Source organism: Labrus bergylta, chromosome 2 (genome assembly GCF_963930695.1).
Source record: "Labrus bergylta chromosome 2, fLabBer1.1, whole genome shotgun sequence".
Lineage (NCBI taxonomy): Eukaryota > Metazoa > Chordata > Actinopteri > Labriformes > Labridae > Labrus > Labrus bergylta.
Genome location: NC_089196.1, coordinates 9,333,896 through 9,350,930, shown reverse-complemented (window position 1 = coordinate 9,350,930; position 17,035 = coordinate 9,333,896). Strand labels below are relative to the sequence as shown.

The window sequence follows — 17,035 nt, the reverse complement described above, 5'->3', positions numbered from 1 at the left end:
GCCTGCCTGAAGTGTGCCAGATAGTTAGATGGCAAAGCCAGGACGCTGTTGCCTCATCCAAGAAGAATGACATAATACAAAATTATAACTACAACATAAAATATAATTAAAGTAATAACATTACCCTGTCAAAACCAGGATTACAAAGTAGCAGGTTTTTTTCTTTAATGAGCCCTGCTGACTGACTTTAATGCCTTTCCGTGACTGAGAGATCCACAGTATGGGTGGCTGTGAAGCAGACAGAGAGGTTTCAGACCATTGAGAGGGCAATGGCTTCAACAGAGTCATCAACTATGTACACAGCTTGCTATGTTGTGATCTCCCAAATACTATCATTCAATGTTGAGTCACTGTATTCACAGCTTGTACTTCTCCACGGGCATCAAGCAGCACAGATGTAGACTTCCTGCCGTGTCAACGCTTGAACTGACCCCCCCTTTTGGACCCTCTAAATTCAGGCTGGAGCAGGACAGGAGGGTGGGAGAAAACAGAGGTGTTTGTCTTTATAGCCGACTTGTTTCTATAGTCTTTATTGCTGTGGTATAAGAGGTAGACTGCAAGTTGTTTATTATATGTTTACAAACCTAATGATGTAATGTATCAGAGGATGGTATATCTGAACAGTTTTGCAGAGTGTATTTATTATATCAGTCTTCTCTGTAATTAATTTGTGTAAAAATTTGCATTGTAATGCTTAACATGAACAATATCATGCGATGAAGCATCATGAAGCATATTCGTAATGAAATAGTGTTTGTCAGCATTTTACATTTTTAGATAATGTTCCCAACATAAGTCGACTTACATTAGTCTAAGAAGGCTGTGTAGATGAAGACATAATAGTCCCATACGTGTCAAAGGTATTGTCAATCAGAGCCGGTCTTCAGCTCACCGGAGAAGTGGGTGCTTCATTTTTTTAATTTGGAATCACAATTTGAATCACAAAAAAACTGAAACTTTGGAAAATACAATTGGCCACATAAGAAATATACACGTACAGTACAGAAACTATTAAGAAACCTATACCATGCATGTTCATAACATGATATGAGAAGAAAATTGCTCAGCTTGTGTGGAGAAATAAAATGTATGTATTATAAATAATGTTCGGAAAGTAGTAGATAAAAACAAAAAGTGTTCCCATTATTTGCCTTTTGTGTGTTCTGATGCCTGACTTAAACAGTATGGCTATATTTTTTTAAGAATTAAAATCGTAAAGATAAGCAACTGTGCAGTAAAAGATTGTCTACATCCCCAAATCATATATATATATATATATATATATATATATATATATATATATATATATATATATATATATAATAATTAATAGCCTACGTTAAGACATAAGAAACAGATTTGTGTTTGTGCAGAACTGTGTAGGCTACTTGAGTTGAGAAATGCAAATAACAATGTGTGGAAAGTAGTTCAGAGACAGATTGGAAAAAAAGAACAACATATGCCCTTAATGATTTTGTTTTGGTACCATATGATCAAAGTCAAAGTCAACATTATTGTCAATTTCAAAATATGTCTGACATACAGTGGAATCGATATTGCGTTTGTCTCCGTCCCACGGTGCAATACAACCAAAATAAGGTAATATAAGATAAAATAAAATGAGGTAAAATAAGATAAATAATATTTACAGTAATAAATTCTTAAATTGTGCAAAAGGTACAAAACAAAATGGTAAATAAAATAAAATGTAAAGAAAAAGTAAACTTGTGCAATATGTGCAGTAAACTGAGTGTACTGAGTGATGGCTTTACACTTGATCACTAGATTTGTTGTGGGCATGGAGGAAAGTGAGTCCTTGAGTAAAGAGGAGGGGCGGAGAGAGAGCATGCGGACCTATGGAGAGAGAGAGGCGGTTCAGCCCTGCTATGGTCTCAGCAGCAGCGGCTTAGGGAGCAGAGCTACAACACTGTGTAGTGCAGGAACAGACACGACAGAGCGCTGAAAACCGCCAGCGGAACAAATGAAAACGAAAACTACCCTTTCATTTGGATTAATTTACCGGAGATACACTCAGCCGAAGAGGGGAGCTATTTAGGCGACATTGGAGCGACTGACGTGGACCGGGACATTAGTGTATGATAACACCGCCGAATGGTTTCTGCTGCCCCGCCGCTAAGGTTTGTTAGCTTCCATTGCTGTCCTTTGGTTTTTTTTTTTGGGGGGGGGGGTCTGTGTGTGTCTGTTCTGTTGTTGGGCGACGGGGTCCGGCTATTCTTTGGAGCAGGAACACACATAACAGTGTTGACCTTTTCCAGGCTACAGGCAAGCTGTTCGTCGACCCGTTTGAACAATGAGTGTAGTGCCAGACAGCAGTCAACAACCTTCTTGCTTACATCACTGTAGTACTCATAGGCGGCTGGCTTTCGTCCGCTTGTTTAATTTTTTTTTTTTTATAAATCAGGAACACGTGCTACATGGCTAAGCTAAGCTAGCTACGGGCTAACGCTGATAGCTGCGGAAGCTAGCTGTCAGAACTGCGGAAAAGCTAACGCAAATGTTACTGAACTGAATGAATCCTACATTTGTGTTCCCAGCGGACATTAAAAAATGGTATCCCTCCGCCACACATTTACGGCAGTTTGTTGATAAATCATGTCAGCTTCCCCCCTCTGTGTGTGTGTGTGTGTCAACCTTATTGTGGTGTCTGGCTGTTTTCGCTAGCCTGCTAACTTGGCTACACAGAAGCTTCAGGTTTGTAAACAATGATTTTATTTAAAGTTGACTTGCTGCACTGGAGCAATACCTCATGTACAGTACACCGGGAACACATTGTTGTGTTGTCATTGTGATGGTAATATGTGTATTACTGACTAGTTGCTCAACAACATTGATGTGAAGTCAGTGACACAGTCAGCAGGATCTTTAGTTGACTTTAATGATTGATTTATTGCTTTGGTAGACTACTGTGTACAGTGTAAGAGCTTTGTGTTGGGCTTTGGTTAAATCCTTATGTTTTAATTCAATGTAAAGGTAATTGTGTTTGAGAGTTACAACTATATCATCTGTAAGCCTTCTTATTGAATAGTTTCTGCTTATTATATGTCTACACTCATGCACTTTAACTTATGTCAATACTGTCCATTTACAACTTTGTCTTTGCACATTTACATTTAATCTTTCATATTTAATGTACAACCATTTACAAATCTGTTTTTGCACATTTACATTCAATCTTCCATATTTAATCTTCCTATTTAAGACTAGTAATGCTTAGTTAAATCCTGGTTGTATATATTCACATTCTTAGTTTTGATATTTTTAGTACTTATTTACTTTGTAGTTAATATTATATTGTGTTTAGATTTGCTAACATTGTGTTTTTTTTACTCATATTGTGTGTTGGATAACCTGCTGCTGTAATGCCACAATTTCCCAGTTTGGGATCAATAAAGTAATTCTGTTCTATTCTAAACAAATATTAGACGCAGATTAATTTCTCACCCGAGTTTAATGTTGTCAAACGTTCTAGAGCAAGGACAAGTTGATGTCTTTAACAAGAGAGCCAAACATTGTACCAAAACTCAGGTGTTCATTGCCATGTTACAAAGTTACCATGAATAGTTGTGTAAGATGTAGGAGTATGTTTATTGTTAGTTGCTCAATCTCTATAAGCGCTTGCATGATAAGCAATCAGAGGCACTACTTCTCAGCTGTCACTCAGCAGTTTGATTACATTTTCCTTCCACTATCACCGCCTCGGGAAAATAAACTGACCATATAACAAATGTGGTTTTGAATGCATATTTGCAAAAACAAACAATCTCTAATTGTGCAAGCATCCACATATTCTGTCTGTGTGAGAATATATTTAAATAATGAAACTGCTGTGCCGTTAACATTAAATCTGCAAACCTCTTAGGGTTTATGGCTATATAGCTGATGAATGAAAATCAAACACAAAGGGAAGCGAGTAACAGATTTAATTTAAAACAAGGATGAGGAATAGTCAATAGCTAAGGTTTTATCAGTTACCCTGAACTGGGGAGGTAAATTAACTTTTGGTTGTATGGGAAAATGTCTCAAATCCTGGGAACTTCAAAACAAATATGTCTACATCGCTAGATACTTTGAGTGATAAGTGACACATTTGTTGTGCCTGTGGTGAACTCTCCTGTCTAGTTATGTAACCCAGGGTTTCCCCCAGGAAATGGTTTGGCTGAGGTAATAAGCCACAAACTTGATGTATCTGATCGTGTGATCCACTGAATAGTCGATGATGAACAAACAACAGCCTCACTCATTACAACATTTGCTGTGTAAATGACCACTGTTGTCATTTCTTCTTCTGTCATTTTATTTCATAAAGGGTTTATCAAGAATTGTGACGATAGCAGAGATGGTCTTTTGTCTTTTATAACAGAGGTGGGTTGTATCACCTGAAACGATACAATCGTATTGTATCAAAAAAAAGGGGAGACTGTACATTAGATAAGTGTATTGATCATGATTGTTGATCCGATACATATTAAAAAGGAGAAAAAAAACTATAACGGTCATATTTTCCCAGCTGTATATCTTGGCCATTGAGCTCTTCATCTGTCGGACAACTGCAGGTGAAACTGGCCCAAAGCAGGAAATTACTGGTTAACGTAAACCCTGATTGTGACATTACTGACTTGATCCCTGTGCACTTACAGTACAGTGTCAGCTGAGTGTTTTTGGTTTTAAGGAGTTATATAAGACTGTGGAGATATCTCCCCTTTCAAAAAGGGTAATGGGGGCAAAGATAATCCTGTGCTCAGCGTGGTGCCTTAGGGAGACCATTTTACTGCTAGTTCAATTTCTGCTCGTATTATGAAACAACACAGTTATGAAACTGGAAAGGGGTGAGTGCTTGCTTGTTTTATTGTTGGTGAAAGATGAATCCTCACAGAGTTCTTGTGGGAAGCGAAAACATGCCATCATTAATCGCAAAAGACTTACATTTACGTGAAGTGATTTAAAGGCAGCTACATCAGAAATTGTGAAGTAGATCTGTGAACCACGTAAAATCTTATTTTGATAATTTTCAGAATGACAAAGAAAAACATGTTTTTCATTTAACTACTTTCCCCCCTGGAACTACCTCTCAGCTTCAGAACAATAATAAAGTGTGTTAATTACATAGTTATGGTAATTTACTATCCATATAATCAGCATGTAAGATCAGCTAGAAGTTGATCAATCTCTCTTGCTCTGGAACACTTGCATTCAGTACATGCTGCAGGTTTATATACTATGCAGGTGACCAGATAGAGAGAAAGACGGAGATGTCTGCTGCTAAGTGTCTTTAAATGCGATGATTGCAGTGCAAAGTTTGTAATACAAAACTTCTAATACCATTATTTTTTTAGTTTTGTGCGGCTGCTTGTTGTGGATGGGATTCTTCTCTGTATTGGATTTGCTGTGTCTTGATAAAAAGCCTCTCCACCAAGGCTCACCTCTTGTTGTGATAAATGTTTTGTTGTTTTGTATGAAGCCCCTTGAAAGCTCAGGCAAGAAAAAAAACAAAAAAGCCATTTACAAATCCTGATGTTGGTTGTGTAACTTAAAAATATTGACGAGCAAGTTTGTTTAAATCCTGTATAATCTAGGATGTTGTAGCAGTTTAACCATAATTGCAAGTTGTTTGTTTTACTGACTGGAGCCAGCAGCTGGCCCTATACATCTAAATGCAACCAACCTGTTGACAAGGTGTGCAACAAGGAGTGCTTTTTAAATTATGTACCTCCTTTGAAATATATTTTCATACAGGTTCCCCTTGAGCCAAAGGTTTTTGGTGGGATAAAAGCTGACATAATGCAATATAAAGTACAGCTTTGCTTCTTCATTTTCTGGTCTACTAAAAAAAACCAATTTAATTGGAAAACACCAATGCTACATTGTAGTTGCTGTTTATGCGTTCTGCAAAGGTGCTGTTATGAAGTTTCATCTTCACGCCTTTGTACTGTAAACTAAAGAGCTAAAGACTTCCATTTGACCATCCTTGATCATTAGCTACTAATGACCATAGAGTAGGCTTTCCCAACCGTGGGGCCCCAACCCCATGTGGGGTCATAAGGAATCCAAATGGGGTCGGACTGCCCGAAGTTATGATTTATTGATGAGTATAAAATATATCGTACTATTGAACACAATATAAAAACGATAACATAATTAACATCCTTTTGATCAAACTTAAATTTCTCAAGTGTACCTCGTGGAGGACCCAAATTTAAGACCCATTGGTCTTAAAAAATATTTTGATACATTTTTGTGTAGAAATAACCTGAATTTTGAAAGCTGATTAGTGGGATGGATGTGAAATTCAATCCCGAGTTAACATATTCCTTGGCCTTGTTATTTTCAGCAGACGTAAATAATCTGTCTCAGAGTGTTCAAAGGTGAGCAACTTTAATTTTGGTAAATCCATGTATTTGAACTGTTACTCCACTACATATTGTCCAGAAATGTGGAATCATTGAAAGTACAGTATATGAACTAATGAATTGGGGAAATGACGCATATGCGCATATTGTGATGCACTCCTTGAACCCTTAAAGTTAACATGCAGAGACCAAAGAGGGAAATATGAGACAGTCACTGTGAAACTGCCTCCCAGGCGCATCCCCTCCTCCCACCCAATTTCCCTCTCACTGAATGAGTAACAGCAGCTGTCTAGCATTTCTTCCTTCCTAGTGGAATGCACCTGGGAAGTTTCATGTGTGGAGAATTATACTTGACTCAGGGTGGTACAATCTTATTATCAGATCCAGGTGGACCATTGCAGCACCTCAAAATACTCACAATCAAGAGTGTCATTGAACTGGACGTTGTGCCATCTTAGTTTGGGTGGTTGATCAGTTTCAAGATTATCTGTGCTTGCTGAATTAAAAACTGTTGTTTGAGGAAAGTAGAAAACATGATGATTTTGCGAGATGCCATTTTCTTCTTGATTTTTTTCCTCATCCTTAAATTTACCCCTTTCATATTTAGGTCACAGTCGTAAGGGCCATTCGTCAAAGGATGGGGGTTGGGTGTATTGGAGCTTCTCGCCTCAGGGGTTAATGGGGTCTGGAGGTCAGACTGATTCTGTGGCTGTCACTCTGCAAAGCTCAAAAGAACCGCAAGATTTATCTAACCCTCCAGGAATTTGTGAGGCTTCTTGCAATAATTGAATTCAACAAATCAGACAAACGAAATAAGCAAATCATGCGTCTAATTTTCTCTAATTACCACACTTTCCAGCATAAAATCCAATGAAAAACAACAGTTTCCTTTCTTTGTGGAAATAAAAGAATTCTTTAACATCAAGACACAACTTACATTTTAACTGAAGCATAAAGTTTTTTGCCTTTAAAGTTTTCTTATACACCCAATCCACTGAGGTTTGTAACACATCTTCCAAGAGCTGCCAACTTAATTCTCAGCAAACCAATTCAACATCCATTGCTTTCTGGCAATTAAAATGTTCAATAAAGTCTTGTTTTATTGTGTGCTTTACAAGTTCAACTGACTTGGGGACCTCTGTTAGCTGACATTTTAAGGCTTTACACATTTTTTAACAAGCAAACAAAACAGATCAAGCCATCTAGCAGCTATAGTGTGTCTGGATTAAACCACTGTCAATTCAAGGTAAAGAAATAAACAAGAATGCTAGGGACAGGGGTCTTAGACCTGGCTGCTAGCTGGCTAACATTCGCAGACGTCATGTCAACATCTGACAGTGACATCTGTCTGTACACTGACTAAGTGGACTCATGTATACTGTCTAGTAGATAAAAAAAAATTACACTACAACCCACAAGAAATAGTTATCACTAGTTATTACTTACCCATCCAGTTAGTCCACTGTTCGCTTCCATGTTGTTGATCCTGCAGCAGTCATAGACGGTAAATTTGGATAAAAGCATCTGACAAATACCTAACCATAACCATAACCAGCGGTGGGTGCACAACACTGCCATCTACTGGTTGTTCAGGGGAGGGTGTACTCGTATTTGAATTCGGGGGTATTTATTTGTGGATCGCAGTGTGCGGTAAGAATGTCCCAAAATTACGTCCTCAAGAGAAAAGCCCAAAAGTGATCCACGAATGCAGAATCCACACACAAAGTCAAGCATATTTATTTTCAAATCTCGAAAATATATTTACAAATACCGTAAAATCCGGAATATAAGTAGCACCCTGTTTTGAAGGTCTCTTAAAGAGAAAAAAAAAGTTTAAACTGTTTTCCTGCATAACGATTTATATTGTGTTCAGCGATGTCTACAACGTGTATTTTCTGTGCTGCTGTGTCGCTCTTTTAGTTCTGTCTGTTTTCACTTTCGGGAGTTTGCACTCCTACTAGCTACAGTACGGTAGTTGTGCTCTCTCAGTGCCTGTATGTACGCAAACGAGCATCGTCATCGACCGCGAAACACTGGATATTTACCGGCATAATGTTTACAGAGGAGGTAAGTGGCTTGAGGCCGGTCGTTCATTTGTACTAACAGTTTCCATATTAGATTCATTCTCCATCCTACAAACGACAGTCTCGGCAGGCACTGGCTGAGAGCAGCGTGTGGAAGTCAGCCTCATGAGTTTGTATTGTTGATCTCTGTAAGCGGAGTGAGGAGGAGAACACACATTGTCGAGAACACACATATAATGTCACTTCCTGGAGCTTTCGCGGAAAAACATTTTATACAGGCAACACAGATAAACCGTTCCCTTATTAATGGAAGGAAAAAAACGATTAATGCCTGTAAAAAGTTACATATAGCCCCTTTAAAGATTATTTATGATATATTTGAGGCATTTGTTATTTCAGTAAATATTTACTATCCCTGTAGGAGGGGAGGGGGATTTCCTGAGGTAAGACGTGACATAAATAAACAACGCGGAAGTACACAACCACTACACAACGTTATAATGAGAATATTTGCCTTTATATCAATGCTATGTGTAATCCAATGGAATGACAACATACACATAAGAGCGGAGAACAACATACTGACGAACAGAAAACATAATGCAGCCGTTTAATTACATGCTCGGAGATCGTAGTGGTCGCGTGTAGACACTTTAGGCAGTCACTGCATATAAACGTCATTCTCTTCCTATTGGCTCGAGTTGAAATCTGCTGCCGCGTTCAGACATCAGCTCACTTGGACTTTCTGCGGAAAAAATACTAAGGGTCTGGCCTGAGTAAAGTCCGCCCCGAAAAATGCGTCTGTTTGTGTTCACATAAAGCCCCTCCGGGTAGCCTAATCTCCGGAGTTTTTCAGGAGATTTCCTTGTGTGTGAAAAGGGTTAAATGTTAACAGTTACAGTTATAATTCACCAACATTTGATGCTGTTCCAGTTGTGGATTCAAACTTGCATGAATATGGCGATATTGAATCATTGTCTGGACTGCATTAAAGCAGGGGGAGGACTAATGCACTTGTTGATGGAGGTAACACCATAGGTGTGTTAATGTGACTATTGCTGTTTAAAATGAATAGTTGCATTTAATGAACTCCATATTGTGTCAGTGTAAATGCAGCCGTCTACCCTCTGCAGTTTCACATTGTGTGTCATTTCATAATGGCACAAATGAGAGCAACATATCTGATATTTATAATGGGGAAATGAAACACGAAAAACAACGAAAGACCTTCGTCTTTGAAAAGAGGAGACTGTGGTTGCACATAGTTGGACATAAGGCAGAGTGGTAGTCAAGAAACCCAGCGCAATAATGAATCACACACAATCACTTTAAAACACTTAATACAGAACGAGTCAGAGAAATCAGAGATCACCTGCTGGTAGAAATGAATGAAAGAGTAGATATGGATAATAATTATTTTAATTACAGTCTTGGAAGTCAAACAACGTAAGCTATGAAAGGATATTTTTCTAAACTGCATGAACATTTTTTGACAAACTTTCTTAATCATGTCTCAACATGAGAACTGGCCCACTTGCCCAGAGGCAAAATTAAAAGGCTCCGGGCCAGCTGATGTCACGTTCCAATTGGGCCAGTTAAAAGGCCTTAGGTGTTTTGTCATTGATTCTAGTGATATCATCTTGTTTATTATTACATCAAAGTTTCCTAAGTGCCTGCTTGCGCCTGTGCACCAGCACAGTCAGCCACTGCTGTCACTCTTGCGAGCACACTCACTACACTCGGACACGGATTGTAGCGTGGGTTTTGTCGCTTAAACTAGTAAGGTTGACTGTTTTTGAAACCATCGGTTCTCTACCAAAAGCTGAGCAAAAATCAACACCAAGAAACAAAAAGGCAAATCACTTGAGCAGTGACAGAGAAAAGGTTTTTAAAATAAATTACCGGTACATTGGCATCTAGGGATGTAACGATTCACTCAACTCACGATACGATTCTCTCACGATTTATTTGACAAAATGAGACTGAAGACAAATTATGAGATTCCTCATGAAAACACCAATGCACCTCGTAATCTCTTTGGCTCTTGAACTTGTTTTGGCTAGCGGTGCTGCATACCGGCTTGATTGTATGGTTTGGCCTCCCGACTGCCATGATTATGCCTGCATCTTTACATCCCCTTTGGCATCAGATCGGCAGTATGGTCAGTTATGGCGTAACATATAGTTGTGTTGGGTGTTTAACTACATTTCTCAGCAGCTTTTGTTGGCATCAATGTTTTATTATATATTTCATTGATAAATTAACATGGTCTTTCCTCCTGTGGATTTTTTTTCCTGCTACATAAAGAAAAAAAATAACATGTTTTTTCTAAAGCTACTTGATATACATTTCTTTTAGTTTTCATTTATAGCACTTAAAGAATTATTTATATAAATCACAATGGACTCAAGTCAACCAATCAGCAAATAGTGACCTAATAACTACTGACCACAATGTGTTAAATTGGATATCTGAGAGACTTTTGATTAAACTCCTCATTTATAGACATTTTTAGTGGCATGTCGTTGTTTGGTGTTTATTATTAATTAATAAATTAAGTCATTTTCATATGGCTTTCTGTTTTGATTTCCCAGGCTATGAATTGGAGTTGCTATTAAAACCAGTCAGCCATATTTAAACACCGTAACAGAGAGGCAGACAGCAGATTAGCTGAGATTACAGTTGGCTCTGTGGTAAGTTATTCACTTGACTCTGTTACGCAACACAGATGACAGGACATTACTTGTGTTTGTGTGTTTGTGCATGCTTCAGCTGCCGGAGCATTAGATTTATCTCTCTGATTAGCCTTTGTTTTTACTAGAATGTGTGTTACGGCACATGTTGTTTTTCACGTTCTGAAAAGCATGTTTGTAAGTGCAGCCAAGGGCACACACCTCAGGGTTGATGATCTTTTTGTGGAAATATGACACACTTATAACAGTGAAACGTACAACAGCCTAAGTGTAGCGTAATTACAGGTTTTGTTCTGCTCATGCAGCACGATTCTTCTATAAATATGGCATATTTAGGCATAGATGACGGTGCAGTTTGCAGGAAATTTGTCCTCCCTACGAATCAAAAAAAACATTAAGTTGATGTGATGTGGACTATTGGTTTTGCAAATAGAATATTCTCTGCCCATAATTAAAATAGCTGTGTATGAAATCTTGATATGATGTGTTGTGTAGTATGTTGTCTATTTACATAACACCAGCATCTATGTGCATTAGGCACAAGCCCCCTCTTGAACTGTACGCACACACTCAAGCTCTCTCATGCATAAATTGCAGCTCAGTACGGCTGTTGTCATGAGGGGCGAACAGAGGCACTCGGCATGCATGCTGCCATACAGAAGAACATTTCAAAGCTGATGAATAATTAAGTAGCAGTAAGGAAGTAGGTCAGCCCAGCAGACAAGTGCACTCCTCAGTTTCATTTCCTGCTCCTCTGCATGGAGAGCCGAGTGTCAGGTGGGCTTTAATAGAAGAGAGAATAAAGAGAGATTTGTAAATAGAGCTTCATAGATCAGAGAGATGCTGTCACATTGTGTCCTGCAGAGCTGAGGAGTGTAGGTGTAAAGGAGCGTATTCGTGGTTATTAATGATAAACAGAAAGAAAATAAATACATTGACAATAATCCTTAAACCTCAATCAATTTGTGATCATTTGATGTTCATGTCTGTTTTTTGCATGATGTCTGGGGTGATACATTTAGGCTCATTTGATATTAAATCGTGTACAAGAGATGGTCAGGAAGAAGGGCTTTTAAAATACTGATTTCAGGCTGAACATTAGGTTTTATTTGACTACTCTTATGCTTCTTAAATTTTTGCACAACAACCAGGCGATGCTTTTGATACTTTTAAGACCAGACATTTCTATGAGAATCTCTTACCAAAACGCACAAAACATTTAAAAAAGATAACTTTAGTGTGAATAAATGTAGAATAATAATTGAATAGACACAAGTTCTTGCATAATGTACCATAGTCAACTACACAGATAAGGTTATAACCTTAAATATAAGAGTGAGTCACATCCTGTCTCTTACACATGAAAAATGTGTCATCATAGGAAAGAAGCAGCATACCCTTAAAGGAACATTAATGGAGGAATCTGTTGTGACCAGGCCGAATAGTGATGCTTTTCTCCCTGATGAAAAGATCAAGTTTGAAAATACTACTTTATGGTGAAAAAGTTACTTATTACTTCTTTAAATTACACCACAACATAACAGTAATGTTTTCTTTCTGTTAGATTTGTTCTGGAAGTGTTTACAATGGTTTGGGAACTGATGACTACTTTTTAAAGATTGCACCTATATTCAACAAAATTCAGTGGCATTCCACAATAAACAGGTGTCCCTTTTTTCCAATCAGATTCTGATATTCTATCCGTGTTTGCTGCATCACGAAAATCACAGGACTGCTTTCTTTTCCTGTTAATGCAACATTGTAAACAAAAAAAAAACCCTATGTTGATATCGTAGAATCCCTGACAGATTTATTCATTTAATAGTTCTTTAACATTCTTACATTACAAAACTAATATAACATGTATTGATTATCTGTGTCCAAAGAATGTGTCCGAAAGCAAATTCAATCTGCAACCTGCAAGTCACACGGACCCGCCATGTTGAAAATCAACAACACTGAAATGATTAAAGATTGGAAAACTTGATGAGCTTTGATGTAGTTTGGTCAAATGTCACGAAGACAATTGGAAAACTTTGGTGATTGTTTAAAAGAGTGAACTGAGTCAGTGATGACGGGATTTGGTGCGACAGAGCTCTCTGACTCATTTCTCAGTGAAGTGAACAAGTGTTTTTCCCTATTTTGTTCTTCTTGTAATGACATGGATTACAAAACAACTTAAAGCAACGCTTAACTGTTAAATGTCTGTTAGGGATAATTTCACTAAGACTGCTTGAGACATTCTCCTGACCTGGCCGTTCACATATGCTCCTCACAGCTCGAGACTACCCTGTCAGATGGGAGGGGGGGTGGGGGAGTCTCCTGAGGTAGGACGTGACGTAATGTCGAGTGTATACATTCTATGCAGCAGTCACGGTATATAAACGTCACTCCCCCTCCTATTGGCTCAAGGTGAATTTTCCGGAGATTATCTGCTGCGTTCTCACCTTACTCGGATTTGTTGCCGAAAAAATACTAGGTGTCTGGTTGGAGAAACTCTGGATGAAGTCCTAGTGAAAAATGTGGCTGCTTGCCTTCACATACAGCTCCTCCTGGAGCCCTTCTCTGCCTTGGACACTTTAATTGTAAAATATTGCTTGGCCTACATGAATGTAGTTCTGGACTACACCGAGAGTGCAGACAGAGCTTATATACGTTAAAAAAATCTATTTTGTGTAATGTAGATTTTTACAACAGACCTGTGTAATTTTAGATTTTTTAAGTCATCATGGACTCTTAAGAACTCAAATCTATCGACATTGTACGTTAATTTCAGTTAATTATTAAAGGCCTTATATGCGATTTTCCACACTTAAATCTAATAGAAATCAAGTATATCCTCTGAATATAACTCTGTGAGTCATGACTGTTTACAATGGGTGTAACACCCGAGTCCCACTGTCTGTGATGTTTTCAGAGTTTTGCGAGTCCTATCTTCACTTTGTTTACATCGTCGGGACGGCCGGCTGACTCCTCCCCTCAAGTATAAAAGTTGTTTAATTGAGCGATTAGAGAAAAGAAGAATAACATGCTATACTCACTGCTTAACTGTGTTTCTAGATCACGCTCATTTTGGGTAAATTTACATGCATCGTGAAGATACGAGCATAATAAAGATCGCTAGCATTAGCATGCTAACACAACAATGCACTGCAAATTGTTTTGGTTTCATGCTGGTGCTCAAGGGCGACATCTGCTGGATCAAAAAATCGCATATAAAGCCTTTAATGTACATTAAGTGATTAAATGCTATCAACGTTAACGTCTTTGTAAAAGGATTAACAGTTAACAAAGTTAAGTACATTTTTTATCAACTGTGCCCCCCGCTGGTTTTAATAGACCAGTCAAATCACCAGTATTATTTCTACAGTACTGAAGAACCTTAAGAAGATGTCTTCTAGTTACAACTTTTCCTTAAATATTTGCTCAGCCATCTAAACAAAAGTCAGTAGTTGGGAACAATTACTGTGTGAAGTGCAGTGTGTCAAGGCCCCAGTATTCAGCCCGCCAGCTAGCAGGGTGGGGGAGGGGGAGAGCCTTATGTAATTTCACAGTGTGGCTGAGGCGGCCGGCGGCAGGGGAACAGTCAGGAAATCCAATATCTGCTCTACTGTCCAGCATGGATACAGCTGGAAGATCACATCTGGAGCAGCCAATCATTGGCCCTGTTGACCTCATTCATCTATTTCCTGTCCGAAACATTTACAGTCTCTTACTTCAATCTTTATTTGTATAGCGCCAATTCATAACAAATGACTTGACGGATGAAATGATGCTGTTTACAGAGCCTGTAATTCATTCAATCTCAAACACACTGAGTAGTTTTATCGGATTATGAAACAAGCTAATATAATACTGATTTTAATTCTTGCCATTACTGTCACTGAATCAATGTCAGACAAGAATTTTACTGCACACAGTTTAAAAGTGCGCTTGATCACAATTTCCAGAGTGAGTTAAAACGGTAAAGCTATGATACCAGTTTTAAATTAATAACCTGTATTCCTCACAGTGAGGATTAGGCGGGGGATACTTAGTGTGTAAGGTTGCATAAGCTTTTTCCAACTTTGTAGACAACTTTAAATAAATGAATATATTCAAACTAACTTACTACTGCTGCAATCTGACCCAAAGTCTGTTTACCACTTGCCATCACTCACCCTCTGCTGTCACAGTGAACCCTTGTTGAGATGCTCTGTATGTGTGAAAAAGCTGAAGCGGTGCACTCCTTTTTTTCCCCCTTGCTTTTTCATGTTGCTAAAATTGTCTCTTAAAATGTCATGCTCTTAAATAAAATGAAAAGGTTACTGCTCTAACATTGTAGCTTCAGCTTAACGTTATAGCTCCAGATATCTGTAGTGAATCTTTTAGCTCGTAGCCTGTAGCACGGCATTGTGCTGTAACATAAATGGCTCCAGGTATCTGTGGTGAAGCTTTTCAGCTTTTACATCCATAACTGCTCATAAATGTTCTCATACGTTATTGAAGGGGTCAAACAGAACTCCTTTAGAAATAATTATACTGTACCATCAGTGAGGCGGTACACCTGGAAGTTTCTCTCATATTTGTAATGGGGACAACAAAGATAACTGTTTTGTTGTAGTTTCATCTTCCTTTTTCAGATATTTAAACTCAACTTTAAACCACCACCCCTCTAAACATGAGCCCTGTAGAAATTGCTTGCAGTCGTGGAAGTTGTTGGTGTGATAAACAAGAAATTCATACAAACTTTTTAGCCTTTATTGCTAGCATCGTCCATGCTATGTTGGTTCCACCTAGCAGAATGCGCTGTTCTCCCAGCGCACCGATGACAGTGTTGACGCGCGTGCTGCTGTAAACACAGGATGGCCTAGAGCTAAGTTGTATAGATCAGCTCCATGGCTCGGCCTATTGTCACGATACCTGATCTAGCTATTTCAGCCAGGATCTGACCAAATACTAATAACTTATAAATTCAACTGATACTGATTTTAAATGTTGTTTGTCTAATGCTACTTCAATTTTTGGTTCCAGTTGAATATGTTTTTCACTCCTGGCTCTCTGCAGGAGTTTTCCTTGAGCTAATCATAGTGTCGTTAACTTTTTGGGAAGTGTGCCGCTCTGTCGGATTCAAACAAAGGTGTGACAGGCTGTGGTTTACAGAGATGATTGTACCTCTTTCCATCAGGCAAATTATAGCTGTGCCAAAGTTGACTGGATGTTCATGCTTTTCTCACAGTGCCTTGGGTTGCTGACTGTGTTGTGCTGCTGATTTCCTGGTTGAAAGGTAAGCATGTGTAGAGCAAGATCAGCTTGAGATGTCAGGATCTATTTCACTGTTTAGTACCTAGAGCAAAACTCCAGCCACCTGCTTGCCAGGAGCTGCACTATATATCAAGTCTGCAGAGCACACAGGTAGCCTGCAGCCTTTTATATCACTACTCTGTCACCTATCATTTGATTTTACCTTCCTCTTGGCAACTCATTCTCTTGCTGACTGTAATAGTTGTCTGACATTTGGTTTGGATCTTTGTCATATGAAATTGATGCCCATCCTGTTCTGCTGTTTGATGTTTATTATACTTCAAATAAATCATCTTACTTTATGACCTGTGCACTATAATGGTCATGTGTTGTATTTCTATTCTTCAATGTCAGTATGACAATGGCTACCAAGAAAACATCCATCTGCCTTGTCAGTTTTGGTTATTATTGTTCTTCAGTTTAAAGGAATGTGGATGTGGTCGCGTTACCCATAATAACATATTTATGATCACCCTTTTTTTGACGATTGTTGTGCCGCTATTTCCCCCTCTTTACTTGGTCTCTTTCCGTTAACTTAAGACCTAAATATTTAGCTGATACGTACTGTGAAATGAATATAACACAGATAGATTGACATTGTGAAACACTGATGTTCTGTGTTATGAAAACCCCCCAGCAAATTTCACCAGTTTCATTTAGTGTACAG

At 38.4% G+C, this 17,035-nt stretch overlaps 1 protein-coding gene across 11 annotated transcripts in view; it reads left to right on the top strand.

The window, feature by feature from the left end:
- Positions 1-1,923: 1,923 nt before the first annotated feature.
- ncor2 (nuclear receptor corepressor 2) overlaps positions 1,924-17,035 on the top strand; it is a 95,889-nt gene continuing 80,777 nt past the window's right edge. For 8 of the 11 annotated variants that reach the window (XM_065964054.1, XM_065964038.1, XM_065964015.1 and 5 more), the window contains exon 1: positions 1,924-2,138. The gene's annotated coding sequence lies outside the window, so the exon portion shown is untranslated. The remainder of the gene's footprint in view (positions 2,139-17,035) is intronic. The other 3 variants (XM_065964048.1, XM_065964041.1, XM_065964052.1) reach the window with 2 other exon arrangements.